Here is a 17,058-nt window from a genome sequence, read left to right on the forward strand (position 1 = left end):
TAATTGGTTTTGTCACATAAAAATGAGAAACTTCTGTATGGCAAAGTCATCATAAACAAAGTTAGAAGAGAACCAACAGGCTGAGAGAAAATTTTTGCAATGTATGTGATAAACAATGGATTAAGGGACTTCCCTGGTGGTACAGTGGTTAAGAATCTGCCTGCCAATGCAGGGGATGTGGATTCGAGCCCTGGTCCGGGAGGATCCTACATGCTGTGGAGCAACTAAGCCTGTGCGCCACAACTACTGAAGCCCGTGCACTCTAGGGCCCATGTTCCACAACTACTGAAGCCCGCACGCCACGACTACTGAGCCTGTGTGCTGCAACTACTGAAGCCCATGCACCTAGAGCCCGTGCTCCGCAACAAGAGAAGCCATTGCAATGAGAAGCCCGTGCACCACAACGAAGAGCAGCCCCCACTCGCCATAACTAGAGAAAGCCTGCGCGCAGCAACAAAGACCTAATGTAGCCTAAAAAAAAAAAAACCAATGGATTAGTATTTATAATCTATAAAAGGTTTCTAAAAATCAGTAAGGAAAAGACAACAAGTCCTATAGAAAATGGGCAAAAAATACAAATAGGCAAGTCACAGCAGGGCAAACTAGAATTTTTTTTTTTTTTTTTTTTTTTGCGGTACGCGGTCCTCTCACTGTTGTGGCCTCTCCCGCTGTGGAGCACAGGCTCCAGACGCGCAGGCCCAGCGGCCATGACTCACAGGCCCAGCCACTCCGCGGCATGTGGGATCCTCCCGGACTGGGGCACGAACCCGTGTCCCCTGCATTGGCAGGCGGACTCCCAACCACTGTGCCACCAGGGAAGCCCCCAAACTAGAATTTTGTCTAAAGAAGTGCGTATCCTTGAGCACAGAGTTCTCTGGACAAGCATGTTTATTGCATTGGTAAATATCCACGAGTAGGGACTGTGAAATGCTATGTGGCCATGAAAACATTGAAGTAGGTTCTGTATCAATGAAAAGAGCAAGTATACCCTACAGGACTGCTATAAAGAGCCTCGTGAGACTAAGGGTCCTGAGTTTTCTGGGGACAATTCCAGCTTTATTTTCAGTCAGTACATTTTGTTAAATATGCCACAAAATGTAACCTTTTTATGCCTTCATAAGGCCTTAATGTAAATAAATTCACATCCACCCCCTCCCAAAAAAAAAAGAAGCAAGTACAGAGCAATATGAATAGAATGTTCCTATTAATTTTTCTTTTTTTTTTTTTTTTTAGGTAAGAAGTGGATTTATTTAGAGAGAAACACACTCCACAGACAGAGTGTGGGTCATCTCAGAAGGCAAGACTGGCCTTGGGAGAAACACACTCCACAGGCAGAGTATGGGCCATCTTAGAAGGTGAGAAAGGCACCAGGGTATGGGGTTGTCAGTATAAAGCAGGTATACAGTAGGTAATTTCCTAGGCTAATGAGTGGGAGGAGTGTTCCAGCTGTTTTAGTAAGGGGCGGGGATTTCTAGGAACTGGGCCACCGCCCACTTTTTGATGCTTATTGTTGGTCTTGGAACTGTCATGGCGCCTGTGGGTGTGTTGTTTAGCTTGCTGACGTGAGCATATACTGAGGCTCAAGGTCTAGTGGAAGTTGACTTGTCTGCCATCTTGGACCCATGTGGTTTTAATAAGTTTAAGTCATGTCCTCGGGCTATGTCATTCTCTCAAAGGTTGTGCCCTGCCTCCTTCCCTCATGTTTCATTCTCCCCTTCAGAGATTTTATTCCCATATTCTTATGGGAATCAGAAGGGCGATGGTCTGTCTTATGTAACTGCTTCAAGGCTGAGTAGGGGCATCAACCCTGCCTGTCAGGGAGTAAAAATCTTTGGATGCCTGATCTAGGGGCCCCAGGGGCAGGACAGCTCCTTGTTTAAGTCAGTATGGGCTGGAATCCTCGCATAGCCATCATCTTGGTGTGGAACAGTTGTAATTGTTTCCATAGCTTTTCTATGAATCTCCTTGATGGTGAAGCACTTGTTGTAACAGCATCAGAGTAAAAAATATGATTTTAGATGCTATCCCTTCCAAGGTAGTCTCCCAACCAGGTGCTAGTGCCCAAAAAGTCACAAAGAAACGGCACAGAAGACGTCCCCAGTGGTGTTGATGATGAGCGGGAGTTGGTCTAGCTGGTCTCAGGACTTAATGAAGCTCAGATTCTTGATGTCTCATCACAGAAAGAATTCAGTGAGAGACAAAGTGATAGGTGAGAAGTGGATTTATTTAGAGAGAAACACACTTCACAGACAGAATGTGGGCCACCTCAGAAGGCAAGAGCGGCCTTGGGAGAAACACACTCCACAGACAGAGTGTGGACCATCTCAGAAGGTGAGAAAGGCCCCTATTAATTTTTTTTTTAATATTCCTATTTATTTGATTTGGAGTGTGTTCATCCAGTTTTAAATTTTATTAGAGGGTTCCTTTAGGTTAAACAATATTTAAGGCTGTATTATTATAATTATGACATTAACAAATGAAACATCAAGTTTTGTCTTCTCTTCATGTAAGATAGAAGATTTATTTCCCATCCTCACCTCTTCCTCTCTTTGTTGAATCTGGTATTATAAATTTTAGCCTCTGTGAAGAATTTAGGGACCTCTCACTACCCCTCCCTTCCTGGAACGAAAAGGATTCCTGAGGAAGGCTACTGGGCCATGGTGCCTACAGTTGCAGTTTCTGGTGTGACGAACAAAGGAATTCAAAGCTCAGAATTCTTCTTGCCTAGGATTTTCTCCTTTTTGTTATATATAGCCTTGCAGAGCCTCTCAGCCTCCTGCCTCAGATGCAATGGAAGGGACAGGGGCCTCCTTAGGGAGGCCTTTCTTGCTTCTTCTCCTTAGAAAGGGAAAATTACCTGAGTGGCCTAGGAAGGCGAGGGTTATTAGAGCTGCCCTAGGTCTTGGGAGGAAACCTGCTCCTTGCATTTGTCCTTACTTCTCCTTTGGAGAAGCCTCTCAGCTGGTTTTAGGCACCCACCAACCGAGGTGAAAGGAATCCTTGAAACTGACACCTTAGTTTTGCCTAGTTCCCTGGCGGTTGAAGCTCCAGAACTCCAGCCTGGAAACAGTAGGAATTCTATTGCAGGGTGGCACAAGGACTTACATATAACCCCTTTGTCCTTCTTTGGGTCAGAAGCACTGTGTTCCTTAATCACATTCTCAGTGTCAGTAGACCCCAATATGGGTGTATGGGAATTGGTTTAGACTTGTAATGTAGGCTTTTCTCTGAGCTGGAGAGTTCACATAGAGCGATGTAATAGAAACTTATTTAAAACCAAAACTGACTACAGCCAGTTCTGTTCTAAAAAGGGTAGTACAATTCATATTCTTAGGGGAAAAAAGCATTCCACCACAGAATGGTAGTGGTGAGAGAGTGAAAGTTCAAAACTTAAACTTCTTTATGTTCCATAGTGCTGGTCAGAGTGGAACCTGGAGTAGGTGGTTCATAGTGGGCTGACTCTAGCTATGGGTTGTTGGGTGTCAGAGGTAGGGGGATGGAGAGCTAAGTTGCTCTGAATAATATGAGGGGAATTTAGTTTCCTGAGGGAAGGGGAGACCCCTCCCAAATGAGAGAAGTGTCTGGAGAGGGTGAAGGAGCCAAGCAACATGGTAATATAAAACCCATCTGTCTTTTCATAACTTTAGGAAAGGCTGATGAACACATAGTGTTTTGATGGAGTTGGTATATGTGTATATTTTTCTTTTTGGTAAAGCATGGAGAAAGGGAAACAAGTCCCATATCTGGGATAACTCAGCAGAGGGAAGAGACCAGCTTCAGGAGGTGAGATGTGAGTGAGATTAAAAGTCCAGCAGGAGCTGGAGCCAGAGCCAGAAGGGACTGCTAAGAGTATTAGCTGCTGGGAATTTGCAGAAATTGCAAAAGGCTATTGGATAGGGGGATCCAGGCACTTCTGTAACATGCCCAAGGTGCAGGTGGTTGCAGCTAACATATGATTGCTGTAGTGCTGTGTAACTCACAGACTGTTTAACAGTGATCCACCCCCACCCCCGCCCCAAGCTCTTTCTGATGGAGGTCTGTTTGTTGGATGCTCCAGGAACTGTCCTGATACTCCCCTTTCCGCCCAAGGAAAGCCATTTTCAGTTTAGACTCCAAAAGGGAAACAAAACTTGCCAACAAAGGGCTTGTCTTTCACTTCCTTTCCTGTAATTTACACAGACCCTGAGGATGCTTGTTACAGCCGGAGAGCTGTGGCCTCCCCAGACACGCCAGCCCTGTGTAGGGAGTGAAGGGAGGTAGGAAAAGTTTTGCACGAGGTATTGGGACTTGAAGACTGCTCTGAGCAAGTACCTAAACAAATATTAAGGCTCCAGTGAGGGCCCTAAAGACGCCAAGTCTCCGTGTAGCTGGATTGGGAACAGGGCAAATCTACCCAGTGCCACACTAAATAAGCACTCTTTTTTTTTTGCAGTACGCGGGCCTCTCACTGTTGTGGCCTCTCCCGTTGCGGAGCACAGGCTCCGGACGTGCAGGCTCAGCAGCCATGGCTCACGGGCCTAGCTGCTCCGCAACATGTGGGATCTTCCCGGACCGGGGCATGAACCCGTGTCCCCTGCATTGGCAGGCGGACTCTCAACCACTGCGTCACCAGGGAAGCCCTAAATAAGCACTCTTGCTCATTCCTTAAGGAGGAAGACTCAGTTGATGGAAGAACCTATTGTTTAGTCTTAACATCCACTGTAATTCCAAACTTTGAAGACAGTAGAGATGAGTGGGCTTTCACTGCCCAGCATCATTCTCCCGTCTTAGGTAAGAGCACCTTGATTCACTCTGAGGGACCACCTCCTTCCTACTCTCAGATCAGGTTCTGGTGTAGTAAAGTCCATCCTTTGGTTCTAGATGGAGGACACATGACTGTGCCAGTCAGAGAATGGCAGTTAGCATGGGCATGGTCTGAAATTCAGGCCAGTCAGGACTCTGGACTTTCACTGGAACTGTTAAGTAGTGAATTCTCATTTCTTTTCCAACTGGATTGCCAATCCTGTAGAATGTACGTAATCCTGAGGCTGCTGGTGACCAGGGGGAGTTCTGAAGCCAACACAGATGAAAACTGAGCTGCAAGATCGAAAGAGATGGAGACTAAATGACATCCTTTGAGCACCAGGATCTAACCATACCTTAAGCTAGTCTAACTCTGGATGTCTCTTTTACATGGGTCTAGGCTTTCCCTTTTTTTTTTCCTTTTGAAAGTGTGATTTGGATTTTTGTCATCTGCAGCCGGTTGAGTGCTAATTCAGGTCATCATGAATTATATATAGTTCTCACTGTAAAGTGTGGTTTGGCTTTTCTTAACAGACAGTTTTGTCCTAAAGCACTAAATTGTAAGTTTGCTCTATGAAGCAGATGAGACCATAAAGAACCTAGTATCATCCTCTCTACATAGAAAAAAAGTAATTTTTTTTGAAGTAAATATTAACTACAGGAAGTAAGGAGGGAGGGAGGAAGGGGAACGGGAAGGAAGATAGGGCACTGAATTAAAAGAACCCTGAAGTCCGTAGGTATCTAGGAACCCTCAGACCCTATCAGGTCTTCCTGTTCTAAATGCCCCTAGTGCCCTATAGTTTTACCTAACCCTTCATCATAGTTAGTAATGATATGTTTATGTAATATTTTGATTAATGTCTGTCTTCCTCACTGACCTGGCAATTCCACTAGGGCAGTGATTTTACTCAATGCTATATCCCCACAACTAGTTCAGCGTGTGGCATTCAGCAAACATTTATTGAATGAATTGTCACATATAGTTACCCAGATTGGACTGACCCTCCTTGATTATTGGGGTTAAGATTGTGGCAGAATTGGCAAAATCAGGGAAAGCTGTCCCTGTCACCTTTGTATCTCCTATACTACCCACACCCCCAAAACATATACAGAGAATTTTTGTCTTAATGAGTTAGTTAAATCAAACCTCTAGTGCTATATTGTTATAAGGTCATTTTATTGAGGAATTAAATAGTGTGGTTGTTGACTTAATATGTGGAAAGCCTTGCAGAGGAGTGGGTCAGATCTGTGTGATTAACAAGCAGTCTTCCTTGCTCCTTTGTCTTTATAAAATGGTCTATTTAACTGAGATAGTCCACCCTCACTCAGGCTTGCCCAGAAATGTGTTGGAGGCTGTAGGAAAGCCCAGGAAGTCGATGAGGGAGAGGTTGGGGATGCTGGAGACTTGACTCTCTAGCAAGAAACAGACGCAGTAAAAAGTGGCCCCTGGGAAGAGAGGGGGCGGATATCCTGAAGCTCACTCCTTCCTCCCTCCTGCTCTGGGCTGGGCCCAGCAGGAGCTCCAGTACACCATCCCACCCCCTGACTCGCCACACAAAGCATCCTCCTCCCAGATGAAGCTGTGGTTCATCCCTTCCCCCAGCCTGCTTTCCCTGAGATGGGGAGAGTGTTTCCCAAGGCCCACGTGACTTCCACTGGCAAGTGACGACTACAGACGGTTTACCAGTCAGTAAAACTGCCAAAGCCTTTTGTGCTGTAATAATCCTTTTCCTGTTTAAAACTCTGGGGATTTTCTACTGTTGCCAGTAGTTTTTCAAGTCAGCAATTACAGCGTAGATTATGTAATGGCTAGGTATTAAAAATAGAAAAGACCAGAGTTTGCATCTATTTTAACCAAATCAAGAGCAAAGGGAGGGGAAAGGAGGAGAGGGAGAGACCAGAGGAGGAGGGAAAAAGAAATTACGTGACAAGAAGCAGTGAGATCTCATCATGTGACTGGACAATCAGCCCACAATTTATTCTGCCCTTTTCCTGCCTTTCTTGGCCCCAGCTCCTGCACTTCCATCCAAGGCCTCCACAAGGGAGGGGACCCTGCTGAGAATTCTGAGGACTCAAGACCCTCTTGGATATTCCTCAGCTCAGCCTTGGGGTGTTTGCCTGCCCCTGACAAGCAGAGTGACTAAGACGGGAAGGAATTGAATTTGGTATTCTCCCCCAACCCCCCAAGTCCAGGACTCTTGTGTCTTGGTTTCTAAGGTCTTAGCGCTCTGATTGTTTCTCTTGTTGCAGTGTTACCGTCAAGGGGTGGTTTACGGGGGAGTCTTTAGCATCCCAGATCTCTATCAATCCCTTGCCAAAGCCGCCCCAAATAAATATTCAGTGTAATTAAAAACCCTGTATTCACTATGAAAAATGGCTTTAGATACTGTCAACCCTCCCACTTCCCCACCCCCACTCCTCTTCCCACTGGATTGCTACCCCTAAGCCTTTAATCTAGGAATTCAAGGCCTACCACTGGTTTGTTCTTTTTTGACTTCTCACTAATCCCCCACCCCTACCCTGAATCAAGAGGTCTTTTTGTTTTCCTAGAGACCTATTGAGTTACTTTAAGGACCTCTAATGGTGAAATTTTAGGTGCCAGGTGTGTCTGGAGCAGGGAGGATATTTTTGTTTTTTTACAACTTATTTTATTTTATTTATTTGGCTGCGTTGGGTCTTCATTGCTGTGCGCGAGCTTTCTCTAATTGCAGCGTACGGGAGCTACTCTTCATTGCGGTGTGCAGGCTTCTCGTTGCGGTGGCTTCTCTTGTTGCGGAGCACGGGCTGTAGGCGCATGGGCTTCAGTAGTTGTGGCACGTGAGCTCAGTAGTTGTGACGCACGGGCTTAGTTGCTCGGCGGCATGTGGAATCATCCCAGGCCAGCGCTCAAACCCGTATCCCCTGCATTGGCAGGTGGATTCTTAACCACTGTGCCACCAGGGAAATTCTTCATACCTGCTTCTGTATTCAGTCTGTTGTGATATCTTGCTTTGGTTGGAGTAGATCAATAAAATTCGGCTTCATACAGATTTGTAGTTGGAAAAAGTAGGAGTATTTTATTTTATTTTATTTTAAATTTATTTTATTTTATTATTTATTTGGTTGCACCAGGTCTTAGTTGCGACAGGCGGGCTCCTTAGTTGTGGCTCACCAACTCCTTAGTTGCAGCACGTGGGCTCCTTAGTTGCAGCTCCAGGGCTCCTTTGTTCCGGCTCCAGGGCTCCTTTAGTTGTGGCTTGCCAGCTCAGTAGGAGTACTTTAATAGCCTTTTCAGATAATTGTGGATATCTTCTTTGATATGTCACCAAAACTGGACAGATGGCAGTTTCTGAAAGGTTAGTTGCAATGTGAGATCTGAAACCATATCAATGAATTTCTCATAGTCAGCTGTGTTAAATTCCATTGGTTTTGGGCTTCCCTGGTGGCGCAGTGGTTGAGAGTCCGCCTGCCGATGCAGGGGACACGGGTTCATGCCCTGGTCTGGGAAGATCCCACATGCCGCAGAGCGGCTGGGCCCATGAGCCATGGCCGCTGAGCCTGCGCGTCCAAAGCCTGTGCTCCACAACAGGAGAGGCCACAACAGTGAGAGGCCCGCGTACAGCAAAAAAAAAAAAAAAAAAAATCCATTGGTTTGTCTTGCACTTTGAATAGGCCTTTTATTCATGACTGATTTTGTAACATCATGCATTGGTCATTGGAAAATAATGGCTCAGTGATTTATGCAGATCTTCCAAATGTAGACACAGTTCAGTTCATAATACCACATTTGTTAATATTATCACTGATTTCATCACCAAGTCTAGGTATTGGGAAGCTGTCAGGCTCATCCTGATTTTCACTTGACAGCTCAAATTTTATGGTTGGTAAAAAAATACTATCAGTTTTTCTTGATTTGACGAGTTCACTTCATTCATTTTCAAGAACATGTCTGCTAAATACCCAAGTCTGAATTATCATAGTTTGTCAATTGTTCTTTCTAATAAAAATGGTGTTCCACAAAAAAAAGCAGGTAGTTTAGCTCTCAATGCAAACAATAACGTAAATGTATCCAGTACTTTAGTATGCAGCAGAAGTGCTTTGTGCAAGGCTAATAACAAGATATGCACTCAAGTGTCATGTTTTAATAAAATTAATGATTATTGCTCCATTATAGACATTCTTATGTGAAGTTGGCCTTTTTGTTAAAATATAAGTGCTTGGGGGTGAAGAATATGGCTTCGTAGACTTGCGTTAAGGCCCCAGCAGTTTTATCTACTGTTGCTTTTGTACTAGTGCAAATGTTAACAAAGTGAATACTCTAGAAAGTCTTGGTATTATTATAAAAATAGTCTTTACTTCTCTGACCACCCTGGAAGGGTCTTCGGGACCCCCCAGGAGTCCAGAGATCATAATTGATCTATGTGATCATGGGCAATGATAGCTTGTGGGCTCGAACACCTCAGTCAGCCTACCTGTGCCTCAGTTTTCTCAACTGTAAGGAGGGGCCTGGGTGGGTTTTCAGTTTCTCCACATTGTTGGACCCTGTTCGCTAGTTCTTGAAGCCCCTTCTCCCCCAGCAGCTGTGCTACTGCTCTCTTTTCTCTCTTCCTCTCTCATGTCTCCTTTTCTCTCTAAGGCTCCTCCTCAGCCCACTTCCTATAGGTGGGTGTCCTCCTTGTTTCACCTGCTCCTTCGCTCCTTGGGTGATCTTATCCCCTCCCTGGTCTTTAACCATCACCCGCAGGCTGAAAGCTTCCAAATCTCTATCTTTAGTCCAGATATCTGTCCTGGGCTCCGGTTCTGTGATTTAAGCTGCCCCTGGTACCTCTCCACCTGTATGCCCTATAGGCATGTCACAGTCAACATGTCTAAACTGATTGCGTCATCTTCCTCCACACATAGCCAGTCCTGGTTCATCGTTCATCCACCTAACTAGTTAAGTCAGAAGCCCAGGAACTCCCCTTATCTGGCCCCCTTACTTCCATCATCTAATTACCCAGACCTATCAGTTCTGCCCCCTAAATATTTTCCCAAGCACTCCCTGCTCTCCAGTTCCGCCACCACTGCCTAGGACCGGGCCCTCATCATTTCTCACTCAAACTATTGCAAGAACCCTCTCCCTGATCCCCTGTCCTCCCTTTCCAACCTATACTTTACAGCTCAGGCTGGAAATCTCAAGATACCTTCTCACAGGTTTTTGGGGTTTTTTTCATTAAATAAATACATATTGTGTTCTTACTATGCCAGGCACTGTGCAGGCTGCTGGGGATACAACACAGAACACAACAGACAACAGTCCCTGGCCTCCAGCACTCACAGTGTATGAGAGAAAAAAAATACAGGACACAGGGAATCATGACACAGCGTGATAGAGAGAAACGGGGGGGGGGGGTGCTTGGGAACCCCTAGAAGCCTTAACTGAGGGTTAGCTAAGTCCAAGGGGTGGCCAGGGAACACTTCCTGAAGGAAGCAACACTCAGACTGCACAACTGGGTGGGAGTTAGCTAGAAGTGGCGGGAGTGTGGTGGTGAGAAAGCTTTCCTGGTAATTTGATCATCTCATTTCCCTGTTTAAAACGCCCTTTTGAGCTTCACCACTGCCTGTAGTATAAAGTCCAAATTCCTTACCATGAAACACAACCTTTGTGGCTCCATCTGCTCTTCCCCTGTATTCAGCCCAAGTTGCTTTCAGTTCCCCCAAATCCCGGCTCACTCTCTCACAGTTCCTGGCCTTTGCATACACACTTCCTCATGTCTTCCACCCTTCCCATCCTTTCTGAGTTACCAGTGTCAGCCGACTCAGGAGACCTTCTCTGACCTCTCGCACATAGGCTTTGTGGCTCCGTCTCCTGTGCTGCCCACCTGTGCACACAGCTGGGCTTGTGTGCATTTACCACATCATTAGAGCCCATCCAAGTATGTCTCTGACTCTTGCTCCTACCTGCCAGTGCAGGATCCCAGGTCCTGCCTAGTTCCCACTCGCTCACCCCATGAGCATTTTGGGCATCCCCGGGGTGTGTGTATCCCATGTGCTGGTGGATAAGGTTAGGCAGTTTAACCCCCTACCTCCTACCCCCACCCCTAGGTATCTTTTCCCCTCCTCCAGCTCTGCAACCTTTGCCCCTGACACACCCCATGGAGCTATCAGTTCTGCTGGACATTACCACACCCATCAGGCACCCCGCCCCTGCTAGGAGTCACTGACATTTTGGCATGAGGTCAGCCAGCTCCACTATCAGAGCAGGGCTGTGGGGTTTCTGGTGCCCCCATTGCCTTATAGAGCCATTGGCTTTGGCTCCACAGGTATGTCTAAATCACAGTTACCACCTTGGCTCAGAATTACCTCCCCCTTTCCACAGAGCAAAGCTTTTGTCTCTGGGTCAGCTCATTGTACCTATTTCCTTCTTCCTTTAGAAAGAGTTATTTCCCAACAGGCCTCCCAACCACTCATGAAGATAGCTTCCCAAGGTTCTGCCCACCAGCGGGCCAGACAAGTGTGACCTTCATCACCTTCCGTCTCCAGCCTGGAGGCAAAAAATGTATGGGTATTTATCTATTTAAAATAATAGATTATATAAGTAATACTGAATATAGCTTCATCATTAAAAAATCCAAGCAGTTCAGAAATACATAGAATAAAAAGGTAAAGCTCCTCTTCCACCCCTTCCCCTGTCTTAAAGCTTACACTACTGGTAGGTGCTGGTTGGTTAACTATTTGGTGGAAATGTTCAGACTTCTTGCTCTGCTTTTACACATGTGTATGGCTTGCATAATATTTGAAAAATTATCTCTTTTTTTCCTCCCTGGATTTTCCCCTTTTCTACTCTCACATTCATGGAGCTTATTTCATCTTGAACCTGCTCTCCAGATTAGAAAATGGAATCCACCTTCAGGTGTCTCTGGCTTTTGTGTATCAAAAGCTTCCACACGTAGGGAAACTTCAGGATTTGCAGAATAGCTCATCGAAGGAAAAGGATCCTCTTGCACAGTCTGAATACTTTGACTAGAAACAAGATGGAAGAAGGATTTCACCCGAAGTGGCAAGACCCCCAACTCTTTGCAGCCTTCCCATCCCCCAGACTGGTTGGGGGCAGGAGACACGGGAGAAAGATCTGTGGTATCTGGAGTCCCACCCTGCCTTCAAGCAGCTCACCTGGGCAGGCAGGAGTAGGATCCCAGAGAGCGGTGGCCACATGGTGGGACCAAGCTGTAGGGATGCAGGTAGCCTGGTCCTAGATTCCTCGCTGCCCACAGTGGCACAGAGCAGCAGAGGCTGCTAGACCTGGCCTCAGCCACCTTCACAGCCCCTTCCTGTGTCCCATGTCTGGCACTTCTCAGGGTTCAGACACACCTAGAATTAAGTTGCCTGTTGGCAGGATGGAAACTTACCATAAACATTGAGTTGAGTTATAGAAACTAAAGTTTGGTTTCTTGCTCACCTGAATTTTTGAACTGAGATTTCTTCCTGTTGCTTGTACCATTCATATTTTGTCACTTGTGAAAAAGATTTCACAATGTATCTTAAAAATGTTTCCATAGAAGTAAATACAGATTTATTCTTTTTAAAAAACAATATTATTTTTTTAAAAATAAAGGCTCATAGTAGGAAATTCTAAAAATACTGAAGGAGAAAGCAGAAGTTCTCCAGTCATCCATTCCCATTCCCTAGGCATAATTACTGCTAACACCTTCTTGAGTGTTCTAGAAATTTCCTATGCAGATAAAGACATGTATTTATTTCTGTGTAGCTCTTTTTATATACAAATAATCTCAAACTACAGATACTTATCTGCAACTCTTTTGATTCTTTATTTAACAATTTGACCTTTATTGTTAAATAAATTCTATTATTTAAGTAGATATAATTTGACTTTATTTCTTTCAGTGATGCCCAGTATTCCATAGAATGGATGTACCACATGTGTTTAACCAGTTGATTGGCCTAAATTTCCAGATTTTTAGCTATTACCAATTAAGGGCACAGTGAACATAATAATAGCTAGCATTTACTGATCACAGACATAGTTCTTAGTATATGGTAAGTCACATAACCCTTGTAACAGCCCAATGAGATATAGGCCCTGTTATTGCCCCTGCTTCACAAATAAAGGGACTAAGCCACAAAGAGGTCAGTAACTTTCCCGTGGTCACATATGTGGTAGTACCAGGTCTGGAATTTGAATCAGGCATCAGGTCCCAAGCCTAAACTTTAAATTAGTACACCACAGTCCCTGTGTATATGCTGTGTACCTGTGCTGAGATATCCATAGAATACATTTGTAGCAGTGCAGCTGCTGGGTCAAAATAAATGCATGTTAAACTTCAGTAGTGCTAAATGGTTAGGAGTTTATTTTATGAAGAGAGCAGCGTGCTTCTTTTCATAATCAAGTACAGAGCCCACTTGTTTCCTGAGAAGAGAAGGGCCCCACCTCTTGTGCCCAGAGACCTCACTAGGTAAGGGTGTTTTCTTTGCGGTGGCCAGGGCTTTAGCTCTGAATCCTATCTAGCCTTCTCCTCTCTGGGTTGGACTGCGCTCCCAGGAGTCTTGGTAACCATGCTTATGCCCTATTACTAAGGCCACAGCCACAAGCTGCCAGAGAATTCAGCCCCTGGACTCCTTTTCTTTCTGTACCCTGTTGGTCTCTCAAGGGCGAGGGTACTTAACAACTAGGAGACTGCCCAGATTCCAGTTTCCTATTCTATCTGCAAGAAGAGAAAATGGCAGCCACCTAGAGAAACAGTTGGCTACTCTTTACTTCCCCACCTGAAGCTCCTACATCTAACTGCAAGGGACATCAATGTGGGGCTTCTAGGCCTGGATCCACCCCGGACCTGCACAGAAGTGGGAGGTCAGAGTATGTGGCATGGCTTCTGCATGGCAGTGGAGACAATGGAATCAACCTGATCTAATAATTCTACTTAAAGACTATAACCTAAGGATAAAAATAAGGATGTGCACACAGTCAGAATTATATATTGGCCAGCACTGTCGGTAACCTAAAGAGGCAATAACAAGGGATTAGTTAAATGATGGTAGGTACACAGTGAAATACAAGAGATCCATTAGTTTACAGACAAAACTGTCTGCAACTTACCGCTATGTCAGTGGTTCTCAAACAGGGGTGATTTTGCCCCCATCTGCACCAGCATGGGATATTTAGCAACGTTTGGGGATGTTTTTGGTCATCGCAACTTGGTGAGGGGGTTCGGTGGGCTGTGCTGCTGGCATCTAGTGGATAGGGAGAGGCCAAGGATGCTGCTAAACATCCTACAATGAATGCACAGGACAGCTGCTCACAACGAAGAGTCATCCAGCCCAAAATGTCAGTAGTGTTGAGGTGAGAAATCCTGGGCCACAGGAGGGCAGACAGTGCCCAGCATGTGGCTGTCACCATGACACTCTCCGTTTTTGTTAACAGGGGCAAACACTTACGACTTATTCACCTGTAGCTTGCCACGTTTTAAGTGGTTTACACCCATTAACTCATTTAGTCCTCACAACAAGTCTGTGAGGCAAGTTCCACTGTGATCATCCCATTTACAGATGAGGAACTGAGGCATAGGGCTGTAAAGTACTAGTTCAAGGTTCCCATGGTAGCAGTCTAAACTTGGCCTCTCACAAGTGCTCATGGCAAGTGCTCCAGGACTTCTCTCCTCTCTCTGCTTCTTCCAGAACCTTGGGAGCACCAGGGGTTGTTTATATCTATACAAAGAGGAAAAAAAAAAAGCAGTCAACTGGTCCTTCTCTTTGATTCTGACATTTCCAGTGGCTTTTGTATTTTTTTCTTCAGAGGGTTTAACTGAAATGAGTACTGAGGGCAGAGATTATGGACAACCATGAAAATTTACTTGTTGAGTTTACACGAAAAAATCCTCCTGTCACTCCTGCAGTGGTCTCTTAGGACTCTTTCAGCCTCTGGGCCTGCAGTCTGGGCAGCTTGGATAGTAGATTTGCTTAGACATGAGAGCAAACTTTATCATCCAGGAGGACAAGAAGGAGCTGGTGAGTCCGTTTTGGGACACCAGGGACACAGGGCTGTTCTGACTAGGCCCATAGTTTGGATGAAGTGGGTACTTCTCCATAGGAGGCCTCCAACAGATGGGAAGTTGTAAATGGGGTGAGGATGGCAGAAGAAGTGGGGAGGGATCTGTTGGATCAAAGCCAACTTTTCACCAGAGGAAATACTTATTAATTATAGGATGCCATAGGATTGACTTTGCCTCTGAGTGTGGGGGTAGTAAGCTGTGCTTTAAACAAACAGCCCCATCCCTCAGCAGTAATTAGCAGCAACAATAGGCATCTTCACAGGACCAGATTGACAGGTGGCTCACAACACACAGCCTCAAGCCTGGCCTGGAACCAGGCTTGGATGCTACACCTGTGGAGCCCGTCAGTCCATGCTTGGGCAGCCTAAGAGGCACCGGCACAGAAGTGACATACCCATTCTTGGGCCATTTGCTGGAAACTTGCTATGTACTAGGCACTGAGAGGAACACAAAAGAAATGTAAGACACAGACCATACCCACAGTCAAGAGAATCGAGGAGACAAGATTAAGTTTGAAAAGTTATAGTAGCACAGAAATATACATAACTGTCCCCCCATATCTGGGGATTGGTTCCAGAATCTTTCCCCCCCTTCACCCCGGAGATACCAAAATTCATGGATGTTCAAGTCTCCCGTATAGAATGGTGTAGTATTTGCATATAAGTTATGCACATCCTCCCATATACCGGTTTTTTTTTTTTGGCCACGCTACGAGGCTTGCAGGATCTTAGTTCTCCAACCAGGGACTGAACCCGGGCCATGGCAGTGAAAGTTCCGAGTCCTAACCACTGGACCACCAGGGAATTCCAGTATACTTTAAATCATCTCTAGAGTACTTATAATAGCTAATACAATGTAAAGGCTATTTAAATAGCTGTAAATACAGTGTAAATGCTATGTAAATAGTGGCTAGTGAGGGGGCAATTTCAAGTTTTGCTTTTTGGAACTTTATGGAATTTTTTTTTCTTGAATATTTTCAGTCCTTGGCTTGTTTAATTCACAGATAAGGAGGGCCAACTGTATATTACATATAAGGGATGTGGACCCTCAGAGCCAAATGGGAATTCTGGACCAGGTGACGGAAGGGAGAGAGGTCTGTATCACACTGGCATGTTTCTTGTAAAAGAAGTAGGAAACACAAAGAAGAATAAAGAAGAAAATGAATCATATTAACACTTGTCAGAGATATACGTTGTTACTATTTTGGTTACATCCTTTAAGATCTTTTTTCTGTGCACATATATGGGTATAAACACACACATTTCATTACATAAATGGGTTCATATGCTCATGTGGTACATACTGCTCTTTGTCTTGCTTTTTATACTTAGCGATAAGTTGTGGACAGTTTTCCTTGTCAGTAAACTAAAGGTCTCTTGTATTTCACTGTGTACCTACCATGATTTAACTAATCCCTTGTTATTGCCCCTTTAGGTTACTGACAGTGGTGGCCGATATATAATACCGACACTGTGCACATCCTATTTTTATGCTTAGGTTATAGTCTTTAAGTAGAATCAAAGAATATGCGCACTTTCGGCAGTTTTGGTACATATTGCCCAATTGCTTTTCAGAAAGGATATATCAACTTAGGCTCTCCAGTCCTATGAGAGTGTCTCTTTCACTACATCCTTCCCAATACTAGGTATTATTATTATTTTTAACTGCAAATTTGATAAGCAAAATAGTGTTTCGTTGTTACTGCTTTATTTTTCTTTATTATTATTATTTTATCACTTGGACTTTTATTTTTTTATAGGCCAATTAGTCATTGGTAATTCTCTTGACAAATTGTTTGATTATGTACTTAGTTTTCAATTGGAATAGTCTTTTTTCGTTTTATTTGTGCAGTATTTTATTATTATTATTTAGTGTAGTTTATTCTTTTTGTCTTACTGATTGATAAGGGTACTTGATGAATATTCATTCTATTAACTCTTTGTCTTTTTTATATTACAAATATTTTATCCTAGATTGTCATTTGCCATTTAGTTTTGTTCACTATTTAAGCATTTGTAAAAGTGAAATGTCCATGCAATCGAGGTAGTCTGTCTAGGCTTTCCGAACGACTGGGCTGGAGTGGCCATGACTGGGAGCAGGGAGGCCCATTGGTGGCCCCTGCACTGGTACCAAGGTGGCAAGACGAGGCCCACAGTCAGGGCCAGGCTGGAGAGGATGGAGCTGTGCAGTTCAAGACAGAGTAGAGGTGATCAAGATGTGGTGATCTTGAGTGGGGGAGTGAAGAAGGAGG

At 44.6% G+C, this 17,058-nt stretch overlaps 2 long non-coding RNA genes across 26 annotated transcripts in view; both read left to right on the forward strand.

Moving 5' to 3' along the window:
• LOC137206133 (uncharacterized) overlaps nucleotides 1–17,058 on the forward strand; it is a 116,388-nt gene that overhangs the window by 85,132 nt on the left and 14,198 nt on the right. For all 25 annotated transcript variants that reach the window (XR_010934470.1, XR_010934454.1, XR_010934458.1 and 22 more), the window contains one exon: nucleotides 1,234–1,355. This is a non-coding gene — a long non-coding RNA (uncharacterized lncRNA). The remainder of the gene's footprint in view (nucleotides 1–1,233; nucleotides 1,356–17,058) is intronic.
• LOC137206135 (uncharacterized) lies at nucleotides 1,413–8,929 on the forward strand. The gene is made up of 2 exons (XR_010934478.1): nucleotides 1,413–2,331; nucleotides 6,794–8,929. It is a non-coding gene; the product is annotated as an uncharacterized lncRNA (long non-coding RNA).

Source organism: Pseudorca crassidens, chromosome 14 (genome assembly GCF_039906515.1).
Source record: "Pseudorca crassidens isolate mPseCra1 chromosome 14, mPseCra1.hap1, whole genome shotgun sequence".
Classification (NCBI taxonomy): Eukaryota; Metazoa; Chordata; class Mammalia; order Artiodactyla; family Delphinidae; genus Pseudorca; species Pseudorca crassidens.